The following is a 26,416-nucleotide window of genomic DNA, read 5'->3' as shown; positions in this document are numbered from 1 at the left end:
CTTAAAATTTTCATTAAAATAAAAAAGATATTACAGAATAAAACCACGGTAAATTTTTCTTTTTTAATTAAAGAAAATTAAGTCAAAAGAATAGAATCTGTTAAGAATATTTGGTTCTATATATGGTTGCCAAAATCTACAATCAAGTTGCTTTCAGTCAAACATACACACAGGAGGCGCCTGGGTGGCTCAGTCATTAAGCATCTGCCTCCAGCTCGGGTCATGGTCCCAGGGCCCTGGGATCGAGCCCCACATCGGGCTCCCTGCTCCGCGGGAAGCCTGATTCTCGCTCTCCCACTCCCCCTGCTTGTGTTCCCTCTCTCGCTGTGTCTCTCTGTCAAATAAATAAATAAAATCTTTAAAAATATATATACACGCAGATGTGGATATAAATACAGATAAATGCGTGTGCACGCATTCACACACACATTTTAATTGATATGTAAGATATTAGGAACATCAGAATATATTTGTCTCTCCTTCTAAAACTGGGCTTCCTGTAATCTTGGGATATACAGTGCTGCTCCTTTCCATGTTATATAAATTAATGCCCTGTTTATATTAATACCAAGATGTTATGAAGTAGCATGCAAAATTTGCTCACACTTCCCAGCACTCAGAAATTACCTAGCAAATATTGGGGAGTTGACTCATTAGTGAATTAGATTTTAAGGTAAAGCATTTCCAGTTTGCCGAAAGCCAGGTAACACCTTAGACATCCAGCCATTAACTCTCAACTACCTTTAAAAATGTCTCGAGAGAGTTTAAGAGATATCACAGGATTTGGCTAATTCTATGTGGCCATCTTACCACCATTTCCTGAGATTCTTTCCCAAAAATGACTCTCCACAAATCACATCTTCTTGTCTCAGTTTGGCAGGTTTACACTATCAATGATACAGCACACAACTAAAATCACACATATCAAAATAACCAGTTCATACACATCATCAAAATTACAAATGGGAATATTAGTATATCACAGAAAGATGGACACCTCCTTATTATCAACAAACAGATTGCTCTCAAAATTTCCCCCCCAAAAGTGACTGAAAGTATTAGTATAATTCAAGTAAACTTATTATGTAAAAGAAAAACATGACAAGGCAAAGTAAAATGAAGCCTCAGTGTTTAGTAAAAGTGAGTAAGTTATTCACGGAAATTCAAGATAGATTAATTGATACTAAAATATTTCCCAGAATTTAAGAAGAACTAGCTTTTATATTGGGATTACCATGTATCAACCCTCTTCTAATTACCTTACATACATCAACTCATTTCATCCTCAAGATAGTCCTCCCCATTGGGGCGCCTGAGTGGTTCAGGCAGTTAAGCATCTGCCTTCTGCTCAGGTCATGATCTTGGGGTCCTGGGATCAAGTCCCGCACTGGGCTCTCTGCCTAGTAGAGAGTCTGCTTCTCCCTCTCCTTCTGTGATCTCTCTTGCTCTCTCTGAAATAAATAAAAAATAAAATCTTTAAAAAAATTTTTAAAAAAAAGACAGTCCTCCCCATTATCCCATTTTATAGAGAAAGGGAATTAGGCATGAAAATGCAGAGTAACTTTCGCAAAGGTTCACAGCTGAGCTGAGATTTAAATCCAGTAAGTGTGAGTCTGGAGTCTGTTCATCTTTTTTATACACCAGCAAGAAAACATCGACTGATACAAGAAAATATATTGTTCACCCAGTTGTATGTCACAGATATTTGTTCAAATTATTTTATAATTGCAAATTGAATTCAGATTTTTTAAATGTGTAAGTTGCATTATATATATCTGTATGTTAATTCTTTATTAAATAGAATGTCACACAAGATCGATAGTGATTTACGACTGAACTTCTATGCGTGAGGACGCAAAGACACAAACACAATTTTATGGCCTAAGGTCGTCATGAAATGGCATTAGAAACAGGACTCAAATCTCCTTGTGGCCAATTCATACCCCACATGATTTTTCTCCATGAGTGTTAACAAAGAGGCCTTTAGGTTTCCTTCTGATACTGCACTAGGCTTAGGATCATCTTATCCGTCTCACAAGGTTTGACATAAATAAGAAAATATATGTGTAAGTACAGGATCACGATGCAATTGTGAGTCAGCATCATTTCTTTCATTCTTGCTGCCATGAAAGAAAACAGGACACTTCACAAAAAGGAGGAAGGTCTCTTCCTTATCTTGGTGGAAAGATGTGGTGATGCAAAGAACAGGGGGTTTTCCTGAACATTTAAAAATCAGTATGTTAAATATTTGAACATAGCGTTGCTGGTATACAAAGGTGCTTTGGTTCAGCACCTGAGACAAACCAATCTCCCTGGCACAACAGGGTGTCGTGTCCAGAGCATCAGTACGCTCTGATGTTCTTCTCTCCGTATTCATTGTCTTAGAAACATTGCTTTGTGTCTTTGTGAATATCCTTTATTAATTTCACCTGCCTGATGTAAGGTGAAACTCAATGAACTATCAGCTATGTCAGTTCTTGTTGACCTGAGCAATCATACTGGCTCGAAGACAACCACAAAACCACACACTATAAGACATCTCTTCTTCATCCTGCGGCATCTTCCTCTAAAATGGATAAAGGAAGCTGAATCTTTTCCCCATCACTGGGCCCTTCCACAGAGAGTTCATACTTCATCTCTTAGCCGCAACATTTGATCATTCATGCCTGTTAGGATCACTGCTGACTAAGTTTTGAATAATTCTACATCTGGTCTCAATGAGGCATTTACTAGGGAAACAGTCAATAAAATTATATACATATTTGTTGAAGTCTTGCACCATTAATCAAATTCAAAAATGAAAAAATACAACTAAAACTTCACATTTCCATTAGATAATTACCTACCATTTGTAATAGCCTTGTGCATTTTTCTTATAATTTATTTTCTGTCTTTCTCCCCCCGGGCCAGATGTCAAGTTGCTGCATTCTCGAATAAGTCAGATTTCCTTGGCTGATTTGTGTTTGATGGAGGTTTTCTTTGCTCACATCATGCTCGTTTTACAGCTGGAAGGACGTGAGTGCACAGAGGCGAGGAGCTTCTGGCGCCTGACAGCAGGGATCGAGCTGGTGCAAATGGACCTCAGAAGGGCTACGTAAAGCTGATAAATTAATAGTGTGACACCTGCTTGGGATCCTGAAACACGGAAGAAACAAATCATGTCACAGGAATACAGAAAACAGCAGAGCTTTAACTCATTTATCATAAATCACTAATTGTCAAGATTCAATGAATAAAAATGTTCAAAGTTAATGAAAACTGCCAATGGCGTTCACACTTTGGTCAGCTTTGCTTCTCACACATCCAGTGTCTAGAAATTTAACAGACTTCCCATCATCGAGCAGGTGCCACCATCAACCTGACTCTAGAAGCTGGCCGATGCCATCAGTGTCTCCCTCTCTCTTTTGCAAATGGATTCTTGTCTTACCTGGAGGATCGATCCCATTTGATTGCTGGCTGGGGTGTGGATTAAAATGTTGTTATTCTAGTATCTTCCGGTTTCAATGTCTTTCATGAATTACAGTCATTTCTGAAATGATAGTCAAGTTCAATGCTCAAGATTCATCACCAAGAATGTTTCTCTTCTCAAATACACTCCCATCCCTCTACCCCTGCTCCGTCCCCAACATGGCACCTCAATGCAGGGACAAGCTTATGTGCTCTCAGAGCAGGGGGCCAGGGGAACTGGTCTGCTGCCCTCCGGGTCTTTCCTCACCTGCACACCGATACCTTCTGTCCCTTGCTCTGGTTACTTGTTTGTGTAACAGACCACCTCAAACTTAGTATTATAAAACAACTCTTGTATGATGTCCATGGTTTCTGTGGGCCAGAAACTTAGAGAAGTTTGTCTCTACTCCATGGTGTGTGAGGCTTCATGGGGCTCATGATTTTAGGATTACTCAGGAACGTGGAATGACTGCTTGGCTCTACAGGGAAATTTCTCTCTCTTGTCTGCTTCCCCGGCTGGACAAGGTGAAGGCAGGGCTCTGCTGGGACTGTTTGCCTGACTGCCACACGTGGCCCCCCATGGCCTCTGGGCCCTGAATGGGGAGGGGGAAGGGGGGCTCAGGTGTCCCAGAATAACAGTGGAAGAATTACTTGCACACCAGCTGCTCGTGTCCCTCACGGACGTGTTATCTATCACTGGAGTCCTTGGCTGGCCACCATCTTGGTCTGTTTTCTCGGTCTAGTCAAAGCCAGAGGTCTGCCTAATTGTAGCCACATGATCCTCATTTCTTAGAGCAGAAACTGGAAGTCAATATTTATATGTTTAATGTTGATTTTAGATATTTAACTTTTTAAGGTGATTTTTCCATGAGTGTAGATTCAGTTCATTGTTCTTTACTTTTTATCCTATGTACGCCTCCCCCTGGGGTGATTTTGCTCTGGAAGGCACACATTTAGAATGTGAGAACAAGAAAACATGGTAGGAGGACTATGAGGGAGGTGGGTCTCCTAGAGCAAATGAACGGGGCCAGACATGGTCTCTCTGGTAGCTGGCAGAGACAGTGGGCCACAGCCTCTGCCACGGGCCAGCCCAACCCCCACTGTAAGCCCCGCGGGCTCCATCCAGCTGATGTTTCCAGACCCTCCTGGGAGCATGTGGAAAGTTCCGGATTGCTGCCTGCCCCTGATAGCTGTCTGGTAGCAGCACCTAAGGGCTGGGACTTCTGACTCCACCCTCTCTCAAATCACTCTTCAGACATTTCCAAACTACTAGCTAAAAGTTTAATATTTTCAAGCACATATGAAATGTTTTTTAAATGTTGCATGCACATGCAGAATATAAACCATTTTTATATGTTATATTCCTGGAGCCTCACTTTACTCATCCTTGGGCACCCAGCAGGTAAGATGTGTTGCATGTGTTTCTCAGACTCCACGTGGCTCTGTTGCTCCCCAAATGCATCCCCGTTTCTAGATGCAGCCCCCATCTTCTCAGGACATGTCACAAATTGATTTGGTTTTTGCCAATCAATCCCCCTATCTCCTGGTCGAGTCCATGAGACAGGAAGGACACTTGTATCTGTTAAGGGAACTCAAAACAGATTTCACTAAATCTATCATGAATATGCAGGAACATCTGGAAAATTGAATGTTTTCCCCTACATCTTAATGACTTGTTATTACACACAAGCACAGTGCTTTCTGAAAGATTTAATATCAAACCCACTCGTTTTAGTTCAAGAGTGATAGTACACAGGCTAGGAAAATCTAAGCTAACATCCTTTCCCTTCTTGTAACTATAGTTAATAGACTGTTGTAGAAGAAGAGGATTAGTTTTGCAGGATTTAATTAGGGTTCACACTAATAGCTTATATTGAGTCCTTTGAGTTTTGTGAACTAAGACTTTAGCATACTTTTAAGAAATTTCTCCACCTACTTGAGGTAAAATGGAGTTACTCAAGGGTATTCATTTAACAGTAACAAATGTACACAGGTAAGTACATTTACCTGTACACAGGTAAGTAAATGTATGGAATCAATGTCATGGGGAAATTAGTAGGATGCATTATTCCGCAGGAAATTTTTGAACATATTAATGATTCATCTGTAGTTGAATTGATTTTTAGCACTTGGCTTACAAACTGTGTGACACGAAAGAAGATGCAGAAATGGTGCTGATTCTTTCATGAGGTGGATATGCAAGTGAATAAACGCATGGCTCACCTTGGAAATATTGTAAAAGAAGACTTCCCTCTTCCTCTTTTAAATATCTTAGTTGACTCGCAGTTCATTTTTATGAGGCCTGTAAAAACTCCTGAATTATGTACTTCTAGCAGGTACAATTTGAAATCCAGGCCAGTTAAGTGCAAATGCCCACTGAAATTTGAAATTGCCAGGTTAGGAGGAAAAGGAGGTTGGAGAATGGTTTATTGGAATTAGGACATTTTACAAAAATGTCTTCTCCCTTCTTTCCTAAAGAGAGAAGGGCATTGCTTTTCGTAAATACTTGTTACATTATATTGTTCTTAAGAGTTTGTGTTTATATCTGGGACGCCTGGGTGGCTCAGTTGGTGAAGCATCTGCCTTCGGCTCAGGTCATGATCCCAGGGTCCTGGGATCGAGCCCCACATCAGGCTCCCTGCTTGGCGGGGAGTCTGCTTCTCCTCCCTCTCACTCTGTCTCTTCCCCCCTGCTCATGCTCACTTTCTCTCTCAAATAAATAAAATCTTTAAAAAAAGAGTGTGTATATGAAAAGGAAAGGCAAACAAAAAGTCGATTAGTGCCTGAAATCCACTAACTCTATATTAAAAGGCTTGTCCATTTTCTCGCAAAGCACTCTGCAGTCAAAGGTGGTGTGAATACTCTTTGTTGTTAGTGGTGCTGCATCATTATTGACATCATCATTACTTCCTTTTATTAGACAGCAAATCAGTGTTATGACATAGAATTTAAAACCCTAAAACTCTGAAGATGTGCTTCGTTATTTGTGATCAAGGGTCAAGAATCTTAAAAGTATACTTTAAGGTATACTTTAGGGAAAAAAACCCAAATCACAACCAGGGTTCTCACTGATGATGTGTATTAGCATGTACCAGCAGCTGTAATGGAAAAATAATGAACATGTTAGGAACATATCAGTGTTTAACAATAGGATTTTTGATGGGACAAGTAGGGTTCCAATGTGCTTTGATGAGCTGAGTAGCACAGTGGTCTAGACGACAGTGAGATGGATCGCGCTCCCTGACGTGGTTGAAAAGAGCATCCAAACACACTGAGCTATTTTTGTGTTGCTTGCATCGCCCTGTGGCCTGATACCTTTGGGCAGCAGTTACGTTACGTACTTGACCACTGCTGCGAGAACCAAAGGAGGCAGGATATTTGAGCCATCTGTGAATGGCCTAGTGCCATAGGGTTGTGCGGTAATACGATGCCCATTGTGTAAGTCGGAAATCTGCCTGAGTGTAATTATGACTTGAGATACTGAAGGGAATTCCTAACGTCCACAGGAAGAGTGGGCGATACATTGTAACGACAATGTATTATGGAAGCATCTCCTACTGACATTATTTCCACGCAGAGATTTACCTCTGAGGGAACATTCCTTAGCCGTTGCGGGGCCCAGTGCCTCACGGGGCTGAAATCGGATGCACTCGCACACACATTGTATCAATTCCTAAAATGCACTTTTGAATTTGGAATTCCAGAAGAACACGGAGGCCGCTGATGGGTAAACTGTCCTGATTTAGAAAATGCGTGGGCGATGGCAGCTGGAAAGGCACGTGTGTCACGGCCGAGGGCTGCTTCCGAGCGCTGCAGTGAGCAGCCGTCCAGCCTGGGGCTGGAGATGCAGTCCACCCGAGGGCTTACAACAGAGGCTTGGCCACCCAAACAGCAAACCCTGAATCTGATGACGGTGTAATCTGACTTTTCTGAACATGTCAGGCTGGGTAAAAAAAATATAGTCAAGACGCTATGCATTTGAATAAGGCTTTAAAGAGGCATTCACAGCCACTGCGGGTTCATTATGGGTTCATTATTTGGGACACATTATTAGACGCCTTACAGCTGCTGTGGACTCTTGGAAACTCAGCAGCAGGAGGATCAGAATCCTCGCCTGCAAGGGGTTTACATCCCCGATGGTCAGCCAGAAGACAGCCACCTGCAAACAGGTGTACGTCCTGTTCCTGAAAGGCTTAAGATGCTTTAGGATATGCTCATTCTGAGTCAGTGCCCCCCGCTGCCCCCTGTCGGGGGAGAGACCCTTTCAGAAGCAGCATCTGCGCTGAGTCCTGAAGGATGAAAAGCCAGGAGCAAAGCACCCAGGCTGAAGGAAGAGCCGCCAGAGGAGTGGTCTTCTGTCCGGATGAACCGGTGGAGGAGGGGAGGTGCCAGGAATTACAGGGGAGAGGCAGGAAGGGACCCAGGTTATGCAGTCACTAGGAAAGGCGCCAGATTTTATTCCAAGTAAAAGGACAAGACGTTGAAGAGTTAAGCAAGGAAATGAATTCATTCAAAATTTGACAGCATGGTTTTGGCATCACACTTTCATCATCTGTATTTGAATCAAAACCGCAGGAGGAGATTCATCATTGCCTCTATTCAATATGCGAGGACACTGAGGCTCTGAGAGGTCATGCGTTGTCCTTGGAAGTTCAGCTGGTTACAGAGAGCGCCTGCGAGCTGAGATCTTCCCATCCAGGGCTCCTTGCCAATTTCTGTCCACCACACTCGTCTCCTTCACGTCTGCCAGTAACCACGTTATGTACAGCAAAATCAAATGTCAACAGGAACATTTTCTTTAAATGTCCATGTATCTAAAATTGTTTCAGATTATACTTACGGCATCAGGTTGAGCTGATGAGAAATGAAAACATGGCTGAAAAGGCACTTGAAGATTTACTCTAAAATAAGAATAATGAAACAGTTTGAAATAAAAAGATTTAATCTGATTAGGTTTCATGTGACCAGGCTAATAAGGCTATATTTAAACATTGCACTTTAAATCGTTTCTTTCCGTAGATAGGAAATAATCTGCCTGGAGCGTCCCCTCAGACTGCAGCGCCCTCCGTAGGCTCGCTTGTGCTCAAGGTCGCCACCTCTCTTTCCGAGGTCACTCCAGGCTTTCTGCCTCTCTTGCTCCTTATCATCCTCAGCATCTACCATAATGCCGGGCACGAAGAAAAATAATGCAATAAGTATTTTTGTAATTAATGACCCTGCTCTAAGTGCATCAAGAACACAAGGATATAAGCACTCAACATGTTGAGACACAGTTAGAAATTGCTAAGGTACTACCCAGAAAAAAAAATGAGGAAATAAAAATTAAAAAAGCATATCCTAAAGCATCTTAAGCACTTAATAAATCTTATAGTAGAGAAAGAAGCCTTTATTTCTGGTGGTATGGATGTCTAGATACTTTGTCCATTCTCTGGCTAAAGACAACTAAAACTGGATCAAATAGAAAAATCAATTAGGGGCGCCTGGGTGACTCATTCTGTTAAGTGCCCGACTCTTGATTTTGGCTCAGGTCATGATCTCAGGGTCCTGGGATCGACCTCCGCCTCGGGCTTTGCATTCAGTGGGGAGTCTGCTTGAGGATTCTCTCTCTCTCTCTGTCCCTCTGCCCCTCCCCCTGCTCGTGGTCGCTCTCTCTCTCTAAAATAAATAAATCTTTAAAAAAAAAAAGAAAGCTCAGTTAAAAACCCTTAGCTTTCTGTCAAGAGAAAAGGAATAGTAAGAACCCCCAAACAAAGGAGATTTATGACTTTCTAGAGGTAGGCAGAGCATGGAAGTCATGTGTGGCTTTATGGTAATTCTCAAGGAGAGTCACCCTGACCACCCTCTGGACAACTCAGCACACCCTTTGCCCCTCGATACTGCTGTTCCTGACACCCCTTACCTCTCACTGTGCTTTTTCTATTTTTTCCCAGTGCAACTTTCATCTTCTAACATATAATTGTGAGCAAAAACTCAAGTTGTAGAACCCATGATATATAATTCCATTTATGTAAAATCCAGTACAAATAAAACTAAAAACATACAGTCTCACTTCACATATAGCGACATATCAACAGAAGTGAGATCTTGATAAAAACCATGTTCAGAAAAATAGTTCCCGCTCGGTCAAAGGGAAGGAGATGGACTCTGTATATTAAGAATGAGGGCAAAGGTAGTTATTTTTCTTAATCAGGAAGTAGATATATGGATGCTAGTTATACAATTATTTTTTATTCTTCTATACAGAATCTAATTTTTTAATTGTAAATGGATGCTAGAAGAAGCCATAGCTGTAAGTGGTTACTAGAAATCAAATTCTGCACTACAAGCATTTATAGCTCCTATTTTGTTTAATCCAGGGAACAAAGTCCTGTGGACCACTGTTACTGTTCCCATTTTCACAGATTCCCCAGCTCACCTGTCCTTGGTGACCAGGGCCAGGACAGGAAGCCTCATTTCCATACTCCAGCCTCCAGGCTGGTGCTCAGGGCGAGCCCTGTCTGAGGGACACCTCAGCCAGCGAACGGACAGAGTACACCGTTGACCTTGTATCTGAAAGCCAACAGTGAAACACACAGTACTGTGCTTTTCCAGGCTTCCCATGAGGTCCCATCTAAGACCGGCAACTGGGGGGAGGGGGGGCATCAGTAGCCCGATTTTTTAAAATGTGCCCAGATGGCTGATGTGGTTCATCCATAGAGGGGGATGCGTTCGTCCTTCCTTCTCTAGGCTGACATTATTAACACAGTTGTGTCCCATATCCGGGAAAGGACATAAATGTTCCTGTGATGAAGATGTAAAACGTTCAAAGATTTAACAATTGAGAAAAATCATCTTTTAACTCAGCATTCAAAGCAATTGGCATAATCTGTTTTTCTCAATCTAACCTTTCAGCGAATTTGCTTTCAAGCTACTTACTGCCGCCTTCTCCATCACAGACTGACAGCCCTGCTGTGCTCATTCCCGTGTTCATCCCTTCGGTGGAGATGGATTTAGTCATCATTGGCTTGGCTTTGCCAGACATTCTCATCTCACCACAGAGCAAGCATTTCCAGAACTAATTAACCAATTTGTCAATAACTCAGGAAGGATGATCTTAAAATATTATTGTCAGTAAATATTTTTGAAAATCCGTATGCCAGAAAGGGAAGTAAAGCTTAAGAAAAGCTTGTGCTTATCAGCGTGTTATTTTAACTGTCCCGGATTATGCCATTTTTAATGATGAGCTTGACTGGGAGGGAACGGGGGTCCTCCATGCGAGGCTTGAAGCGCTGGCTTTCACCTGCTCCTGAAGGTCAAATGAGTCAGCCGGCCAGGTAGTGTCTGTTACACTCCAGCAATCATGGTTGTTATGGGAAGGACGCTCAATTTAGAATCAGAATACCTGGAATTCAAGTCGTGATTCTTTGTTTACTAGCTCAGAAAATTATCCGGAATTTCTGTTCCCATACCTAGAAGTGAGGGATCAAAATATCTACCTGACAGGGTTTACTAGGACTCAAGGGATACATCTTACCTAAGTGCCCACTGAAATTCAAAAAGTTATGCACGAAGTATAAAGTATTTCCCGGGCAAGTCTGCAGCCAGAGCAGTGGAAGAGAAAGATTGAAGATCATTACCTCTGACTTGTACAATGGTCAAGAAACTGTAAACACAATGAAAACAAAAGCTGAAGTTTAAAACATGGGCATAACAAAAAATTGTAGCTGTGCTAAATTACAGACAGGTAGGATTTGCAAGGGCATTACAAAGGGGAATAAAATCCAGGTGCAACTGCCAACTCCACACCAGAGAGATGGCAGGCGTACTCAGCATTATCCTGAGAAAAATAATGGTTTGCCAAGCCAAATTCAGCTGTTTTGCACAATGACTGCTGTTAGTGATTTAGGCTGGAGATTATTTCAAACACAATCTCCGGAGAGAATAGTAATACTGTGCTGGTTTGGGTCCAGGAAAAAAACATGCACTTTTTATAGTTATAAATACTTTCTAAATCTCTGGATTTCATAACAGCAGAGAGAAACAGCCCCCTGCAGTAGCTACTTATGAGTGGAAGGATCCTTTTCTGTACTTGGAGGGAGCGGAAAAAAGGCAAGGAGCTGCCACTCTGAGTGCTGACACGGACATTTGTGGTTGATGGAAAACCAACAAGAAGACCCCTTTAAATGTCCCGGTGATTAGAAGGAAATTAATATTTTTAATTGAAAATTTTATTGAGGTAGTCATAGATTTACATGCAGTTCTAAGAAACCACACGAAAGAGATGCATTGTACATTTTACCCCGTTTCCCCCAATGTTAACATTTGTAAAAAAATCTAAAGTATATTATCATAACTGAAATACTTACATTGAGAAAATTTACCACTTTTATTCAGCTTTCTCATCTTACTTGTGCTCATATGTGTGTATCTGTATGTGTCTTTAATTCTATTCAACTTTAGCAACTATATAGGTTTCATATATTTTGTCCAAAAACATTTAGAAATACCAATTTGTTACAGATAAAACCATTTTTTTCTTCAAAAATGATCTCTTTCTGTGTCCTTTTTCTGAAACTAATAACCTCTGGTCTCTATCATCATTTCATGATTTTTCTATACAAAATCACTATTATTTACAATCTTTTCTGACCTTATGTGGAGATTGAATTTTAAGAAAGTTAACTGTAAGTAACTGCTTTAAAAAAAATTTGACAGACGTGTGAAAACTGAGGGCCTATGGTACGCAGAATTCTAAGACTCCCTAAGGCCCCCATCCCAAGACTCCGGCCCCCGGTATACACACGCCTCTGGTTATTGAATCCATTACCCACAAGGGTGCTGCCATGAAGAGATTTTACAGATGTAAGTAAGGTCCCAAATCAATTTATCGTAAGGTACAGGGAGAAAATCCAAGTGGTCCTGACAGAATCACAAAGCAGTGGTTTTATGAACAGAAGATCTTCAACTAATTGGCTATATGGAAATAGATGGAATAAGAAAAAGTAGAAAACTTTTATACAGTTGAGTAAAGCCTAGTGAGATAAGAGAATAAAATCAACAGTCCTCAAGGATAGCTATTTCGTGAAGTTCTAGAATCTTTATCTGCCCCAAATAAACCATACAGAGAAGAGAGAATTGAGTCTTTTTATGGCCTTCGGCATATAGTGTATCTCTAAGTGACATAAGAGAAAATCCAGAATCTAATTCTTGCTATACACAGAACCAGTGCTATGGATGATAATGATTCTAATAATTTCTAGTTATTTAGCACCAAATATATGCCGAGACCATAAACACGACCGAACCAATTTTCATGAAAGATGAGACCACAGGAGCTATCTCTGATCCTCACTCTTCCCTTATTGGAATCTAGCTTTTACCCTTAACACACCACTGTCATAACCGTGACAGCAGTCAGCACTCATATGCATACTACAAAATTCAAGGCACATTTTTATCTTGCAATGCGCCTCTGCTGTATTTGATTGATGTCTTTTGGAGATGTTCTTACTTCCTTGGGTCCTGTTCTCCTCCTACCCAGTGTCTACTTCTTGGTCTCCTTGGAAGGTTCTCTGAGGCTTCTTACTCCTAGGTTGGTGGTGTTCCCGAGTGCCCTGCCCTCGTTCCACTGCCCCTGTCTATCCACCGGACTCCAAGGACGCCCTGATGTTAATCTCATGATTTCAGCCTGTTTGCTGGTGTAGCCCTGTGATGTGACCTGTTTGGTGTCCCCCAGCTACTGTGAGTTCAGCATGCAATCCCTCCCTGCTTCTCATCATTTACCCACGTCTATGCTTAAACCTGAAAGTAATTCAAGACCACCGTATGATTAGTTGTGACGATCACTTACCAGAGATCCTTTATTTTTCTGACTTCCAAGTTCGTGACCATGTTCTTGCCATAGCTGGGCCTGCCAAGAAGTCTGCATCGTGGAGAATGGGACTGACAGTAATGAAAAATGAGCTGTTGAGAATCAGAAATACCTTGAATAGAAATTACTTTGTTTCCCAATGTGGGCAAAATCGGCTTAATGGTCTCTGAAAACACCAAATAAAGAGGGAAATAATTGCTTCATCTTGTTGAGGGTACTGATCTCTGAAATTGGATAAAATAAAACAGAGGAATCAGCTTGTTTTACCATCATCATCATGTTGAAAATGAGTGAAAGAATACTGACAAAGGAATGGAACGCTCACAATCTACAGAAGTCAACCTATTAACTTCAGACACAGATATTCTTTCTACTTAAATTAATATTAAAAATATTATTTTTAAAATGAAATTAACTCCAATGTATCTGTGAACTACCTGTCATATCCCATTGAACTATTGATTATAGCATGACTAGGAGAACATAAGGATTTATAATCATATGAAAAGTGAAAATGAGAAAAAAAATTTTTTTTGGTAAATGTTGCTGTAATGATTGCAATTATATCCTACCACAATGAATAGATTTAATTATAATGAACTTGAGATAAATCATTTGCAATATTACAATTCAATCATGGGTCTGCTTTAAAGTAAGTCAACTTACCACTGACACTGACAAGGAAAAAATGTTTTATTTATACCACTTGAGATAATATCTTTGAAACTTTAATATCGGTAGTTAATATATTTAGAAAATATTAAAAATAAAAACTAGAAGAAATGACATGCAATTTTAAAAAAAAAGCATAATAATTTCAAAATCTCTATAGGTTAACAAGAAAAACTGGTCAACTCATCATTTGGCTTAATATTTCATTGACTATACATAATAGTCTTTTACTAAACAATAGAAGGTCAGATTGCATTATCTGCATTTGCTTTATACCCTAGTCTTCCAAACAAGCTTAAAAGCACTTTCTGGGAGGGAAGTATGTCTTCTCTTTATTTTTATAGCCCAGCCATATTCACTACAATAATATTTAGTACAATGCTTCAGGCATTGAGATAGTTCACTCACTAGTAAAAACCAAAATTAGACTTTGCTTTGTATTTTCCGAGTTTTATACCCAGAAAGGCCTCCTGAGTTTAGCTCAAATAAACCCTTAAAAATTTTAATGAGAACAAATTAGTTTTACAAATGCACAGACAGATTGAACATAAAATCAACTGTCTTTGGGGACATCATTTCCACAGACACATAATTAATTATACCCATGAAATACAATATAAATAATGCACATTCACATTTTTCACATTTTGACATGAACGTGCAGACACATTTGATTCATTCTACCTGACATCCTAGAACCATCCAATCAAATGTAAGCTTTTTATTACAGAGAAATCAAGTCTCTAATTAGGACTGGCGCTCCACCCATCATCTTCCTATCATCACCATTGCAGCTTGTGCTTCTGAAGCCTAAAAAAAAAAAGAAAGAAAGAAAGGAAAAAGAAGCAGGATAGGAAAAATAACAAGGATAAAAATATAAAAATGACTATTTTTTGAAAAAGAAGAATTTATGTGGTAAAAGTGTGATTAAAACAATAAATTCTATAGATTTCAACAGACAAACATATATGGTCAGCCACAAACAACTTGAATTGCTTGAAAAGGAAAATTTGCACTTCTCTGAACCCATAGCTAGTAATGTTTTATTTATTTATTTTTAAAGATTTTATTTATTTATTTGACAGATAGACAGTGAGAGAGGAAACACCAGCGGGGGGTAGTGGGAGAGGGAGAAGCAGGCTTCCCGCCGAGCAGGGAGCCCAATGCGGGGCTTGATCCCAGGACCTGGAACCATGACCTGAGCTGAAGGCAGACGCTTAACGACTGAGCCACCGAGGCACCCGCCAGTAATCTGTTTTAATTATTATTTTATGAAACAACTTTCTAGCCTCTGTTTTCCTAGGTTAGACCTCTCTTCTAAATTTCCGGTTACTGCCAGTGCTCTCCCAAATACCTCCAACTCTCTTAATTTATGTATTTTTTTGACACCTAAAAATTCAGCATGCCAAAACGGAAATCATCCTGGACTCTCCTCAATCAAGAAATGGCACCACCTTCTTCCCATACAACTACTCTTGAAACTTTAAAGTCCTCTGTAATCCATTCACTCAGCTGCCAACCTGAGGATATTCCACTTCTGCCATATTGTTTTTTGTTTGTTCTCCTCTATCTGCATCCACTGACACTGCCCCCCGTTCTGTGTCCTTATCATCTATTCTCTAGATCAGCCATGGCTTTTTAACCACTGACGATGGAGATGAAGTTCCCCCACCCAACCCCACCATAAATCTCAGTGAGAACACTGATGAGGTTATACCTTCCCTTATGATTCTTCCCTGTGCCCTGAGAAAGTGCTTCCGAAAACTGTCTTGTGTGTGCAAGACCAAGCTAAGAGATATTTAATGAAAAATGAGGAAGGGGTGGGCTCATTTTAGAAGACCATCCTGACAAACTAGTCCACTTTGTTACAGACCTTAAGAGCTTTAATGTGAGGATGAGCACTGGCAGTCTCCTAGAAGGAAGAGATAAGGCTCAGTGGTTCCTAAACTTTATTTGGTCTCCAAATCCATTGTTTCAAGTGGACTTACTAGTGTTTAATGGAACACATTTTGGAATGTTCCATTTAGGTTGGCTTGCAAGATTGACTCTAAGCTCTTTAATGTAAAAATTTTCTCTTAAGTCACATATCAATAGAATTCTAGATCCATTCAAGATGAGTCTAGAAGAAAGACGGGAAGATTTCAACAGATAAATTCAGGGAAGGAAACATTACAGAGATAAAAGTAAAGACTTAGACATAGAGAAGTATGCCTGTCTTAAGGAAATAGTAATCATCAGCAAGGGTGTTCACTACCTTTGTGCCTGTTTTTTATTTTATTTTTTTTATTTTTATTTTTATTTTTTTAAAGATTTTATTTATTTATTTGACAGAGAGAGACATAGTGAGAGCAGGAACACAAGCAGGGGGAGTGGGAGAGGGAGAAGCAGGCTTCCCGTGGAGCAGGGAGCCCGATATGGGACTCGATCCCAGGACCCCGGGATCACGACCTGAGCCGAAGGCAGACGCTTAACGACTGAGCCACCCAGGCGCCCTGTGCCTGTTTTTTAGATTGTAGATTTTTTTTACATCACAGAATATTGGAATAGGACTTTGGAGGAAAAGAAGGACCTGGGTCAATTCTTCTAAACTGAATGGAGTATCTGCCCCTTTGAGGTAGATCTCCACCACTAGTTCAAGTACAAACTTTAAGATAATTCAAGTAAATATGGGATTTTAGCTTAAGAATGACTTGGAAACTTGTTTCATGAGATGGAATAGGAATATATTGACATATCAAAATATAGAATAAAATTTTAATACCAAGCAACATGCACAATGGGCTTCCTTCACCCTCCACTTCTGACCTTCATCCATTTTGTCCCATCCCAATCCCAATCCTAGGAGTGTGCTTGGTATTTGGGGTCAGGCATGTCAGAGCATGTTCCTGCATTCCTTGGTACGTGAGATAAGTAAAATAGTCGAAGTCCCAGAAACAGAAAGTGGAATGGTGGTTACCAGGGTCTTGGGGAGGGGGAAATGGACAGTTGTTGTTCTGTTCTACAAGGTGAATAAGTTCTAGACATCTGCTCTACAATATCGTGCCTATAGTTAATGCTGTATTGTGCACTGAAAATTTTGTGAAGAAGGTATATCTCATATTCAGGGTTCTTACCAGAATAAACAACATAAAATTAAAAAGTTGGAATAATTTTTTGCATTTAAGTTCAAAATAGCTGTACATCCAAATGACAGAGTCACTTGCATCAAATAAACTGCCTGAAAGTAGTAGCTTCATAATGTCAGTTACTCTTAGTTCTTCCATCTCCCATTTTGTCCTAGGGACAATCATGATTGTAGTTAAACCTGAAAGCCTACCACGTGTCAGGCACTCTGGCTAACTCAGTGCGCACCTTATCTCATTCAGTCTTCTCACTGGACGTTACTTTACAAAGGAAGACTGAAGCACAGAGTAGTTGCATAGTTTGCTTGGGGTCTTGTACGTGGTGAGTGGTGTGGTTAAGACGGAACCACACTGACTCTAGAGCTCATACCCTCCACCTTGAGGAGATAATATTTTCTGTCTGTGTCTTGAGTGATCATTCCACATACCTGAGCCCAATCTTTCAATAACAAAATAGGGCTTATTTTGCCCGCACAGGACATCATTTATACATGCTTTCCGGGTGATAGAAAGGCAGAGACTAGTAATAATGAAAGATGCAACCAGTCACAGTCGGGAACTGCCAGCCCCAGTGACTTGGCATTGCTTCAGATAGCTGGTCCCAACTCACACCAGCGTACATATGCAATGAGCTGAGGACGATGTCTATAGCAAATATCTGCACACCAATCCCACTTACTAATTCTTCTACAATTTCCTAAGAGGTAGAAATGTCTAACTCGATTCCCATAGCAGCTGATTAGTTCTTCTTCTGGAAAAACAGAAATAGAGCCAATACTTTTTCTCTAAGGTAGAGATTCATTTAATGTAACCATTCGGAGTGCCCTTTATCCCTGTGTTTCTGGCTGAACAGCTGCTGTAAGTCATGGTCCCGAACTTGTTAACTTTGATTTAATCAGAGAGAGAGAAACACTGGAAGTGAAGAGGGACCAGAGAGGACTGCAGGAGGAAATTCCCCACCGTGTAGGACACACAAATTCTACGAAATTCTCATGGCAAGTAGCCTTCAGAATGACAGAAGACCTCTAATTTCAATGATTCGACATGCAATACTTTGTGTTGGGGGCAAGTTCCGTTGGGGTCCTAGCTCACCTAACTGTCTGGCTTAGGGATATTCCAGCAGACTACTCTGAGGGCACACTCCTCAGTAAAGTGTTTGTTCCAGTTTTTATTTGTTTTCCTTCCAAACCAAGAGAGGTTAAACTGAAACTCCGAGAGAGGCAAATAACGTGTTTGCACACATAGCAGATGAATATCTGCACATTTAGAATCTTCTTACACATTAAGTGTTTGGAAAATTAAGGAACAAACATTTAGGAAAAGTAGCTTGAAACCAGACAAACATTCGAGCAAGGTCAACACGTTAGTGTCTCTATAATGCCATTTGTTTAATAGACGAGAGATGGTTGATGCAGCTTTGTGGTCATTCTGGAGCCCTCCACTTGTCTTTCTTATCTGCCAGTAGGGATGGGTCAGATTTGGTACATTGCTGCCACTTCCAGATGCGTGGTGGTGTTCGCGAAATAGCTAAGAGTCTTCTGTGAGGAAAACATTGGGATGCCAAGGAGAGGGAGATGCGAACACCCCGTGGTGCACCAAAGCGCTGTTATTCAGTCAGTGCCCCGAGAAGGACGTGGCAAATCAAGCAAGCCCGGCATTTATGGTTGTGGAGTAAAATAATGCCTGAGTTTTTAACCTTGCTTATCCAAATGCCCAGATTTCTTTTTGATGAGGTGGTAAGGGAATATCCTTGATTTCATTTAGCTGTGATTAAGGCCTTTGGCAAAATGCTAGATGTAACACATCTAGCACTTATGAGGAAGACGGAATTACGATTTCCTCACGGCTGGCTGTAGTAGCTTCAAATTCCCAATGGCGTCTATTTTTCTCCATAAGCCTTTATAAGGTTCTTTACTTTAGACCCTTTATTATTGCCTGAAATCTGAGGCTAACTCTAGTTCCTCAAGCCATATTAAGACTTATTTTAAACGCCCGTTGTTAGAAGGCATGCATCACTATTATACGGGCCCATTCACGCCACTATGGTTAACGCTGAGTTGCAGTTTCTATTTAAAAACAAAAACAAAACACTGTCCTTGTTCAAGCCGCCACAGCAAACTACCATAGACTGGGTGGCTTGTACACCACAGACATCCATTTCCTGCGGTTCTGGAGCTGGAAGTCCGAGATCAGGGAGCAGCGTGGTTCCGTCCTGGCAAGAACTCTTCCAGGCTGCAGACCGCCATGTTCTCCTCATGTCCACCTGGCCTGGGGCCGAGGGAGGAAAGACGCTCTCTGGTGACCAATTCTAATTAGCTCTAACAAGTCTTAATAGCATCCCACTGGGGGATAAGGTCTCAACATAGGAACTGGGGCTGGACGTGAACATTCAGTCCATGACAATCATACAAGATAGTGTCCAACTGCAAATTGGGTCACACAGACTTCTTTAAGTCTGGGATTACTGGATGTAATTACTGCAGACATTAAGATACTAAGAGGGGAAAAGACCACTGAATGTAGAAACGTAAGATGAATAACCAAACTAACTAAAATCTGTCTGCTTTTTATTATCACCATGAACTGACAATTCTAAACAACGTCAGTGATGAAATATACCTCCCTGAGGGGGGCGGGAATATTCTGTTGCTCTACGTTCCAAATGGTTGCTGTGGTTACCAGTGAAGGTTAATAAGATATATGTAAGCTACAAATGAACCCATTTTTATTACTCTCTTTTTAACAAACATCATGGTCTACATGGAATTTACATTTGGGGAATTCCCAATTATACAGTTATTCCATGAACAGGTGGGACTGGAATAGCAACTCTGAACCATACAGCTTACTTTGGACTCGGTTTAAATATTCTCTGTTCTGCATACGCTGCATTTAAGCAATACATATGAAACAGCAAATAACACGGTGATGGTAAAGACTAAGAAAATGAATTGAGTTACTTCAGTTTTGTCATTCTATGTGACCATTTGGAGGTCTTTTTATTTGTGTTTAAATTTTGATACTGCGAAGTACTTTCAAGTACGTATACCTCAGTGAGGTATAAGATTTTTGTTCAGTAAGTGCAAATTTTAGTACAAGCAGAAAATATTCAGAGAAGATTTGAACATTGTCTTTCAAATCAAAAATGAGTCTTCCTTTATAATTGTTAATCATTGTTTTAAAACTAAAAAACGAACCAAGAAAATGAAATGTTTCATCAGTCGTATGATTTGGTAGTTGTCTAAACTGTTGTGCAGAGAAGCACCTGTTAGAAAGTGATCTGCTCAGGGTGTCAAATTCAAATACACTAGGGATGCCATTGTCTTCAGTGTTTTTCAAAGTATTGAGTTTGACAAGGTGAATCTGCTTCACTGCAGGGAAAACCTTAAGCTCCATTCTAGCTACTACTGATTGTGATAAATTAACCTAAAGGTATGGGGAGAGTTTGCGCTAATGAAATCTGATACTGCATTTCCAAACTGATTTCTGCAAACATTACATGTCTCCCTGGCAGGAAGACCTCTTGGCAATGAAGCCATTTTGTGATCTGGGAAGTGGTATCTTGTCTCTTATCTTCGATCTAAAACACTATTGGGATCTGACACAAGCTAGACTCAATTAGGCACCACAGCATCTCAATAAGGGTGACTTCCTAGGCAATGTGCAAATTGCTTCATTCCCTAGGCATCCAGATCTCCATCTGTAAAATGGGGGCTGTGATATTTGTTATTGCCACACTTCAACTGCTGTCAGGGGCTCCTGAACAAATTTCTCTAAACTGACTTTGGTCCCTTAAAATTAGACACGTTTGCGTAAGTATCACACTGAGCAGCTTATGAAAAATAGTTTCTTAGGAAGGTGTGAATGTGAAAGAAATATGATTCCTCACTCCTTTGGTTATCCAAATGATTGGAAAGACTCGAAATTAGTAAAGTAAGATTTTATTTCTGGACAGATCAAGAGTTTGAAATGAATTTTTAATCTTGTAAAGATTAAAAGACATTTCATCCTTGATCTTCTGTTCATCCAATGCCACACACTCTTTCTGGGAAATACTCTCATAGTTTTAGTTATCAACTGTATGCTGAGGACTCTTAAATCTTTATCTTCAATCTGGATCTGTCCACTGAATTTTAGACACATAGACACACACACACACACACACACACACACACACACACACACACACACCTGCAAGGCATCTCCTCCTGGTGATCTACAGGCACTTAAGTCAGCTAAAACTATTTTCATTATCTTTCCTCTGTATTTATTCTTCTAGTGTTTTTTCAAGTTTCCAAGACCAGCTGGCCCATCTATCAGGACAGAGCTCAGACTCACAATGGAGAACTTCCCCTTCTACCTAGTCAGTGGCTGCATCTTACAACTTGACCTCACCAAGATCAAGTATCTCCAGATCCTTCTCTCCTTCCTTTCCTGCTATCACGATCCTCTTTCCGTGTCCACCTAATACCTCATCTGGATCATTGCGGTCGACCAGTGACAGGCTCTCTTGCCTTCCATCTTGTGCTCCTCAAACTCAAGTCAAAAAACACTCTAGAATTATCTGTCTACACCCAGATTTAATCATGATATTCTCCTAACACTCTCACTTCTCATTGCCCAAAGCAACATTTCTCAAAAGAGGTAGCACCTGCTTGTCTGGAAATGTGTGTGTGAATTTCTGGCTGTCACAATGATGGGGACAAAAGGATATCACAGTCCTGGAGCCCAAGGTCCCAGATATTTTGTGACACATGAGATATTTTGCCCATAGACACAAAGTACTTGTAAGTTTTAGTATATGCTGGTATTTCAGTATATGCAGTAATGCATCTACTTTGCACTTTGCTTTCTTCTGAAAGATAGCACATGTTATTTAACATTTTAGGAAATCATGTCACCGTGATGTTCTCATGGCATCTGAGTCATCAGTATGATACACCTGCACAAGTCTGTGTTTGGAGGTGTCACACATCCCATTATCCTATGTTTCATTTATGCAGCTCAATGTCATCATGTTTCTTAATGATGTTAAATTCAAACATTTACATCCTTAAATACATATTATTTTATCATAATTTTTCTTGTACATTTTCTTCATATTATGGTAAAAGCATTATATTGATTTTTTTTTAAATTAAGATTGCAGATAGTTTATAGGATCTGCAGATTTCAACACAGTAAATGGGGCATTAGTAAACAACCATTCTAAGTAGCAGGGACTGTGCCTGGTAGGGATGGGAACCTTTGTCTTACTGGATGAAGTCCAAGCCATTCACGAAGGCAAACATTGCCCTCCCCGTTCAGCCACCTCTTTCTCCAGGTCCATCTCTTATCAACAGCCAGCCCCAATAATACCAACCTCTAATAACTCTCCAATACACAATATTGTCTCTCACTATGTGCATTCACTTATGATTTTTGTTGCCTAGAATACCTTTCCTCCTGATTTTACTTGGCTAACTTCCACTCCACCATTGAGACATGATCTCAATGCGGCACCAGTGCATGCTGGACTGATTGCACATGGTCCAATAAAGCAGGCTGAATGTGCTTCTCTCCCAATACACTGTGAGTCCATTGAGAGTGGTCTTTGTTCATCATCTTGGGATCACCAGTGCCCATGCTGTGCCTCACAGGTAGGAGGGGTACACGTGCTGAACATATGTATGGGTGCACACGTGGATGAGTGAGTAAATATGTGAACAAATGTGAACTCCTATCAGGAAAAACAAAATAACAATAAGGAATCTCTCATGTAATAGAGCAATGGATGCAGCAGTCTCCTCAGTATATTCAAACTGACAAACCCTATCCCACCAGATCCAGCCATGTCTTTCCAGAAGCTTGGCAAAAACAGGCAGTATCAATGGGGTGCAGATTCAGAGCAAGCTGAAGACACACACAATGGTCCTCACATCAAACTTCTATTTATTCTGCAGCTTGAACCTTCTAAAATAAAACAATTATGTTTGAAAATGATGCCATCACCACTGTCTAAGCCATATTTAACATTAACTGTCCAGACAACCTCAGTCAGGTTGGGTTTGTGAAACGCATAGACCACATTAACATGGAAGTGGTCCTCTTGTGGCATCTGAAAGACAGTTCTACTCAAACTATGTGTCATCATGACTCCAAACTGCTGTGTGCAAAAAAAGAGCCAGTGAAAGAGCCAAGAAGGAGACAGAACCAAGAAATTGAGGGTAAGAAGAACAACTTCATATGATGTCCCCCAAATAGAAGCTGCAGAAGAAGCCACCCGATGGACAGTGATAAGGAATCTCTCTCCCACAGACAAGGCCTTGTGTAAATTGGGTGCCTTCAGCTGTGTACACATGGCACTCCAAGTTAATCAGTTCAAACATTTAATAAAAAACAACCTGTATACCTTGTTTTCAGCTGTTAATATTATTTAATTTATTTAGAACACCATCACTATAAAGCCAAAACTTTACTATGGGCAGTTACCTAGGAACTCATCCACAGATAAACAAACAAAAAAAATCAACCTCAACTCAAGGAAGCCATGCATAAGTCTTAGGACAGATTAGAACAAATAGAAGGTTGCCACTACCAGGAAAACACCTAAGATAGATTTTCCCCCAACAGTGGATAAAAGGATACTAGCTTCACAATGAGAGAATTTAGTTGAGTGTTTTATTTGAGTATCATGCAGGTCAGACCATACCACTGATATGCAAAATTCTCTCATTTCAACCCTGCATTTCATTTTTATATTCTGTAGACAGGGATTGAAGAACAGGAACTTCACATAATAACTGCTAATCAAATAGTTTTCCTGTGACTAGTATGGATTATACATCATGCATTGAACCTTCTTTCATAGAGTGTAAATGCACACATACCCAGAGAAATTTGGGGTGTAAGGTCAAGTCAGTAATATTGACCTTAATTTCCTATAAAACACAAGAGCAAAACAGAGGACAAGAGATTTGACCCAGGACACAGAGAAGACCATGGCAACTGCAAGGATGAGAAGTAAAATATTATCAACTTTTTACTCTTTTAATCAACTATATTCATTTGAGAACACAAGCAACATTTAGGAATATTATTTAAATAAGTAAAGAGTCATTTGGTCTAAAATTAATTTGAGTGTATTGTCATAGAAAAACAACTTTCTTATTTGAAGCAAGTTTGAGAATTAAAAGCAGAATCCAAATGGTTTCTGAGATACTCAGTCTTAAAATTAATGCAAAAAAATCAAAACTAAATTATCTTTTCAGTCTTATGAAATTAAATACAGAAAGTATTATACATTTTAAAACATTGCAAATAAAGAAGATTTATGATTTTTTTTAGAGAATTTCTTCACTGAATTATAGTTAGATTGGTAGGGAAAATGTGTTTGCAAGGTAGACATTGATCAAAGAGAGAGAGGTCTGGGGAAAGAGCCAGAACAAACCCCTCAGAATTCTCAAGGTGGTCAATAGAACGGGATAGGCAACTTGTGCTAACGATTTCAAAGCCAGCTGGCTAATGAAAGGGGATGGGTAAAGACAGCGGGATATTCTGCCTTAGGTTACCAAATGAGCTATACTGCATGCCCCCCAAATTCATATGTTGAAGTCCTAACCCCCAGTTCCTCAAACTATGACTGTGTTTGGAGACAGGGCCTTTAAAGAAGTAATGAAGATAAAATGAGATCATGAAGGCGGGGCTTTATCCAATATGACTGGTGTCCTTGTAAGAAGAGATGATGAAGTAGACAAGCATGTGAGCAGAAGAAAGACCACATGAGGACACAGCAAGACATCAGAAATCTGAAGGCCTCAAAAGAAACCAACTTTGTTGGGGTTTCCAGCCCCCAGAGCTGCGAGAAAATTAATTTCTGCTGTTTGAGTCGCCATGTTTGTGGTGTTTGTTATAGCAGCATTATCTGACTAATACGCCTGGTCTGACATAAGCTCAGTCAGATGCGATATGAATGAAACTCGCGATACAATGCTTTAGACTCCTGGTTTTCGGAAACAGCAACTGGTCAAGTAAAAGTATTACTTGAATCAGTGTGACAGAATGTCTACAAATGAGACTTTTTTTTATTGTAAAATTATTTAATATTGTCAAAACTAGTATAATGCTTGATTTTATTTTAAAGCAATGTTTGTAAGTTGGCTAATGTGCAATATTATCTGTAATCCAAAATATTAATAGTATGACTTTCATTTAAAAATTTCTAGAAATGTCAGAGCCTCAAGAAAGTATGGATATTTTAGGGCGCCTGGGTGGCTCAGATGGTTAAGCGTCTGCCTTCGGCTCAGGTCATGATCCCAGGGTCCTGGGATCGAGTCCCGCATCGGGCTCCCTGCTAGGCGGGGAGCCTGCTTCTCCCTCTGCCTTTGCCTCTCTCTTACTTTCATGAATAAATAAATAAAACATTAAAAATAAGAAGGTATGGATATTTTAGATATGCATCTTTCTATTCATATATACTCGATCCCAGATTCTCTCTGTTCTCTGAAATCTATTCTGTAATGGCAAAATTCTCACAGATCCTTGTCCACCCCAGGGATAAAATGTATGAGGATCAGAGAGAGGCCTGGAACCTTGCTCAAAGTTAATATAAACAATAGTTGTCATCATGTTATCAGCAGTAAAGGCACTTAATATATGTTCTAATATTAAATATTGAATATTTACAACTACCCCCAAAAGAAAATACAAACCCCAACAAATAATTGTTGAAATGGTATTATTTTTTATAAATTTAGTTATATAAAATATTTTTCTCAAATTTCTTGTTCTTGTTTCTTTAAAATTTATTTACTGTGTTCACAAGAATATTTTCAATTATATATATGTGGTTTGCACTGTATTTCTATGGGATAGTGCTGATCTAGAAAACTGGGTTTCAGGTTCAGGTTGAAGGGTGATGAAAATTGACAGGAAGGGGGAAGGAAAGGGACAATTTTGGAAGAATGAAGCTTTTCCTTGAATCTAAATAAGAAACTGAAGTTTGAAAGGAAAGAAGGAGGGAGCTTATCAGAAGAGCATGGAAATCGATTCTGGGAAAGTTGCCCAAGAACAGAGAGGGCCATCTGTCCTGGACTTGAGTGAGTGGATCTATGAAGGGCACTGTTTGTGAACCCAAGAACTGTGCAGGTGCTCAGAGGTGACCCAACACTCCTTTGATCAAAGACCTTCCTTAACTGCCCTCTGATACAACGCCACCCATATTTTCCATTGGCATCTAGTGGGACTTCTTTGCCAGCATCAAGCACATCAGTATATACTTCCCAGCAGTAGGGACACTTATTTGTGTTGTAAAATTTGGCTCAGTCTTCCCGCACACCAGATTTTG

The 26,416-nt window shown here is 40.1% G+C and overlaps 1 long non-coding RNA gene across 1 annotated transcript in view; it reads right to left on the bottom strand.

Annotated features, from left to right (window-relative positions):
• Positions 1-11,646: 11,646 nt before the first annotated feature.
• LOC118554602 (uncharacterized) overlaps positions 11,647-26,416 on the bottom strand; it is a 219,120-nt gene continuing 204,350 nt past the window's right edge. The window contains exon 5 of the long non-coding RNA XR_013443245.1: positions 11,647-14,772. This is a non-coding gene — a long non-coding RNA (uncharacterized LOC118554602). The remainder of the gene's footprint in view (positions 14,773-26,416) is intronic.

This window comes from Halichoerus grypus, chromosome 13 (assembly GCF_964656455.1).
Source record: "Halichoerus grypus chromosome 13, mHalGry1.hap1.1, whole genome shotgun sequence".
Taxonomy (NCBI): Eukaryota; Metazoa; Chordata; class Mammalia; order Carnivora; family Phocidae; genus Halichoerus; species Halichoerus grypus.
This window is presented reverse-complemented; position numbering and strand designations above follow the sequence as displayed.